Source organism: Carassius carassius, chromosome 48, assembly GCF_963082965.1.
Source record: "Carassius carassius chromosome 48, fCarCar2.1, whole genome shotgun sequence".
Taxonomy (NCBI): Eukaryota; Metazoa; Chordata; class Actinopteri; order Cypriniformes; family Cyprinidae; genus Carassius; species Carassius carassius.
The window spans coordinates 20,004,261-20,009,972 of record NC_081802.1 but is presented as its reverse complement, the minus strand read 5'-3'; positions in this window follow the sequence as shown (position 1 = coordinate 20,009,972).

Below are 5,712 nucleotides of genomic sequence, written 5' to 3'. Positions count from 1 at the left end.
ATACCTGGGGTTATGTTTGTTTTCTTCTGAAAGAGAAGAAAAGTTATCGGATCTAGCAGTTTTTTATGCTTTTCTGTAGGATAGGTTACTTTCCCACCAAGCAATACGAAATACCTCTAGTTTTGTTTTCCTCCAGCTGCGCTCCATTTTTCTGGCTGCTCTCTTTAGGGTGCGAGTATGCTCATTATACCATGGTGTCAAACTGTTTTCCTTAACCTTCCTTAAGCGTAAAGGATCAACTGTATTTAAAGTGCTAGAAAAGAGAGAGTCCATAGTTTCTGTTACATCATCAAGTTGTTCTGAGGTTTTGGATATGCTAAGGAATTTGTATACATCAGGAAGATAACTTAAAAAGCAGTCTTTTGTGGTAGAAGTGATGGTTCTTCCATACTTGTAACAAGAAGTAGGATTTACAATTTTGGCTATATGAAGTTTGCACAGAACTAAATAATGATCTGAGATATCATCACTTGGCTGAATAATTTCAACACTATCAACATCAATTCCATGTGACAGTATTAAATCTAGAGTATGATTTCGACAATGAGTAGGTCCTGAAACGTGTTGTTTAACCCCAATAGAGTTCAGAATGTCTATAAATGCTGATCCCAATGCATCTTTTTCATTATCAACATGGATATTAAAATCACCAACTATTAAAACTGTATCTGCAGCCAGAACTAACTCGGATGTAAAATCACCAAACTCTTTAATAAAGTCTGTATTGTGCCCTGGTGGCCTGTATACAGTAGCCAGTACAAACATAACAGGGGATTTATCATTAACATTTGTTTCTCTGGATAATAATATATGAAGCACCATTACTTCAAACGAGTTATACTTGAAGCCTGCACTCTGAGAAATCCTGAAAACGTTGTTATAAATTGAAGCAACACCTCCCCCTTTGCCTTTTAGACGCGGCTCATGTTTATAACAGTAATCTTGGGGGGTGGACTCTTTTAAAATAATGTAATCATCAGGTTTTAGCCAGGTTTCTGTCAAACCGAGTACATCTATATTATGACCAGTGATCATATTATTTACAAAAAGTGTTTTCGTAGAAAGGCATCTTATATTCAATAAGCCAAGCTTTATCATTTGTTTTTCCATATTGCATCTTTTTTTTATTTGTTGAACCTCAATTAAATTGTTAATCTTAACTTGGTTTGGACATTTTTTGTATTTTCTAGTTCGGGGAACAGACAAAGTCTCTATAGTGTGATATCTAGGTGAAAGAGTCTCTATGTGCTGAGAATTAACCGACCTCTGTGACGGGAGGCAGCTAGCAGACGGTCGGTTTAGCCAGTCTAGAGAGTAAAGCTTGCCTTTAGGCGGGGACTTACTTGGAACTAATTCTATGGCACAGTTATAGGAACGATGCGGAGGGAGAGAAGCAGCGAGGGACTTACTGAACACTTCCTTCAGGTCCAGGTACTCCAAGGGCATGTGTAACAGAACCATAGCCTCCTCCTGAAAAACAAAAACAGACACAGCAGGACAAGCAGAAACCAGACAAGACTCATGACAATGTTCACTACACAAGGTGATGGTGTTGGAACCCCAATCCACTCGTGGGTTGTGTTTGACTTGCCAGGGGTGACCTAAGATGATGGGTAGCACAGGGGAGTCCATGAGGAGGAAGGGAAGGGTTTTGGTGTCATTGGTGGAGGTGAGGAAAGTTATGGGTCCTGTGGAGTGGGTGGTGTAGGGCAGTTCATGGCCATTGAGTGCACTGACGGTGATCTGGTGTGAAAGGGGAATGATGGGGAGTCTCAGGTCTTGTGCAAGGGTGGTGTCCATAAGGTTACCTTCGGCTCCTGAGTCCAGAAGGGTGTGACAGGTGTGAGTGTTGTTGGCCCACCTCAGTTTCATCGGAAGGAGAGTAGATTATGTTGAGGACTTCCCGGCAGAGATCCCACCGGATAGTAGCCTCAATATTACTATCGGGCTGGCCCTTTTACCGGGCAGGAAAGTAGAAGATGTCCAGAGCCACCGCTATACATGCATAGTCCTCAGGACCTCTGCCTCTCTCTCTCCTCCCGGGTCAGTCAAGCTCTACCCACCTGCATGGGTTCGTGATCAACGATGGGACCGGGTGTGTTCTCCCTACTCGATTTGCCACTCTCAGAGGTGCCTGGGAGACGTGTGGGACAGGCGTGCACCCCAGTCGATCGATGCGAGCATCCACGCGGAGCGCCAAGTCGGTGAGCGTGTTGAGGCTGGTTGGCAACTCGAGAAGGTAGATCTCCTTGTGAACACGGTCAGCCATGCAGGAACATATCCCACTGCGCCTCCTCATTCCACTGGATGGAATAGTCCACCACGGAGTGATTCCCCTGCTTGAGGTCCGTGAGCTCTCGGGGCCGCCTCTTTGCCAGCCACGGCCCGGTCGAAAACTCTCTTCATCTCCTTGGAGAGTGAGTGGAATGAGGCACAGCATTGGTCTCGGTTATCCCACACCGCCATTCCCCACAGGGAGGCCCTCCCGGAGAGTAGTCAGAACTAACGCCACTTTGGACTCCTCGGTCTCAAAGGTGCGAGGCTGCTGGGAGAAATGCATGGAACACTTGGTCAAAAATGTTCTGCAGTAGTTGGGCTCACCAGAGTAGTTCTCCGGCACAGGAAGGTGTGGTTCTGGCCGGTAGTGGGTTTTGGGGATAGCCCGGGGAACGGACGGTGCGGGTGGTGCAGCGGGAGTGGTCAGCTGTTGGATCTGCTGGGTGAGCTCGGACACCTGTGTCACCAGCGCTTGGACAGCGCATCCAGCGTTGACGATGCTCTCCTGCTGCTGATCCATACGGGTGACTCTGTGGTGGATAAACTCGGAGAGTGATGTGGAACTTGCTGCTTCCATGATTGGTTCAGAGCGTTCTGTAATGACGAATGAAGCTGAGGAAGTGCAAGTAAATAGGATATTTAATAAACACAGTCAGAAACACGAGTAACATAAAACAGGATAACAGGTGGGTGAGGTAGAAGTCTGATGGTGATCCGGGAAGTAACAATGTCTGATGGTGATCCAGGAAGTGGCGGTGAGGAGATGCAGCAGGAGAGCGTGACACAGGAACTGAGATGAGCGAGCCGGGGGGGTGAGAGGTATAATCCGTGGGTGGTGAGGAGTGGATGGGATTCCAGAGACACAGACGATCCAACGAAGAGAAGAACACAGAGAATAGGAACGAGAGACCAGGCATAAACACGGGGAACTGCAAACAACGCTCTGACAAACACAAGACGAAAGACAGGGCAATAAGTAGGGATCGGGTAATGAGTAGCTGGTGTAGATGAACAATTAACGGAGATGCCCACATGAAACTATCAGTGCTGACGCTAGACACACACAAACTCCACCCACATAGTGCAAATCCCGAGGCCACGATTAACCAACTGTGACATAATGACGGCGCTCTGAATACACCCCGCATCCTAATTTCCTCATCTACTTTGTACTTTGTGATCAACAAACAAGGGCTGCACGATAAATCACATGTGATTGTCATGCGCATCTTGACAGTAAAGCCGGTTCTGTGATTAATAGTACCGTTAAATCTCCATCAAGTGCTTTCAGGTGGAAATTATTCAGATGCATCTAATACACAGAGCCGTAGATCGCGTTCATAATCGAATGTGATTCATTTAATGAACACGATATAGCGTAGCTTGTCAGTGTTAGTGCTATTATTAATTCCATAATTTTTTTTGTTAATACAGCACACAGCACTAGTCAACTAAATTGTAACATGTCACATGGCAAAGATGAATGCACTTTTGGAAGTTGAATGTAAGGGAAATGTCATTTTGGTATTTCTGTGGTCTAAAATGTGATGTTGTTAATTAATTAATTTATAACATTAACAGGATGACCCGTTGAATTCATTTTGAAAGCAATGAAAGTGATGTATTTTTAGTCAAGTGCCTATATACTATAAGATCAGTATTGACCAAGTTCAAAGGCTATCATATGTGGATCAACTTACTATGTGGTTATTAACGATAAAAACTCCATGATCACAGGAAGAAGGAGGCGCGAACCGGCGGACAATCAAAATGAAACTTTAATTACAAAATAAATACAAAACATTGCGGCAGCCCCTCACGGACGACTGCCGCGCACAAACAAAATTAAAACATAAAATAAAACCCAGGCCTGGTCCTCTCTCATCTGTCACTGTCGTTGCTCCTGTTTTATATCCTTCCAACTCCTCCGTGGGACTCGAGACCGGTGGGTCGAGCAGGTGTCACTCATTTCCAATCACTTCACTCGTCACATACCCACATCGCACCCTCGCAGGCCGGGGGGTACCCACAAGACTGCACTCTACTCCCCCCCCTCCCTCCGGGGGGACCGCTCACGGTGATCTGCGGGAACCTGGGGGTAGGACAGATGAGGCGAGAGAAAAGGAAATGGAAGGAGGAGCGATGGAGACGAGAGAGGGGAGAGAGGAGGGAAAAAAAAAATTGTTCCGGTTCCCAGACGCACTGCTTTTTGGCCCTCCACCAGCTGGGTGATCTCCTCCGCGGTGCCTGGCGGTGGCAGTGGACGGCCCTCGGTGAACGGCACGACACTCCTCTGCCGCCCGGTGGACGACGACGGCTCCTCCGATTTTGGGCAGCCGGCAGGAGTCCCCCGTTCCCTGCTTCTCCGGATTCCTTCACGGAGGCAGCAGGCTCCGGCCCCCAGGCGAACGGCGCCGACTCCTCCGCTCCCACACGGACGGCATCCGTCCCTCCACATCACGGGCAGCCGGCAGCGAGCTCGCCCGTCCCCGGCAACTCACTCCAACCCAACGCCTCGAGCGTCCATGGCGGCACACTTCCTCGCCTGCTTGATGGCATCGCGGATTCACCACAGCGGCGAGGGACCTTCAGCAGTGCGTCCCTCGTTCTCCCAGGTTTCGGCACCAATGTAATGATAAAAACCAAAATGAAATCAAAAAATCTAAATGAAACTTTAATTACAAAATAAATACAAAGCAGCGTGGCAGCCCCTCACGGACGACTGCCGCGCACAAACACAATCGAAACATAAAATAAAACCCAGGCCTGGTCCTCTCTCGTCCGTCACTGTCGTCGCTCCTGTTTAATATCCTTCCATCTCCTCCGTGGGACTCGAGACCGGTGGGTCGAGCAGGTGTCGCTCATTTCCAATCACTCCACCGGGCTCACCCTGTTCCCACAGCTCTCGGCCCCGCCCCACTCATCACAGTGGTATATTTTCATCAGTTAGAATATATAAAATAGCTTTTCATATAGATTCAATGGATTTATTGCATTTCGGGAAAATAATAATACAATTTTATAACAAATCTTTGAAAATCAAAAACTGGATATTCATTTTTAATATTATTATAACCTAAAGATGCTATGTGAAAGTTTGAAACAGAAAATAATGGTTTTTATCTTGCCACTTTCTTGGTAAAGAAAACAAATTTTTTACTCAAATTAATCTAAATGTATTTTAATGCATTTTGGAACCAAACTCTTCAAATATTACACTATAAAACCAAGATTGATTATTTATTGTCTTTCTACACTTTCACAACCTTAACAAATAATTTCTTTTCAGATGTAATTCACTACACTTTTATGCTGAGATCTCCCATTTAAGAGTGGGCATTTTGCCGGCCTGTTGGTGCTCTCCACTCATAAAGTGAGCTTTGAGCAAGCTTCCCCGGGCCTTGCTTGAAGTTGAGCATTAAATGAGCTGTCAAA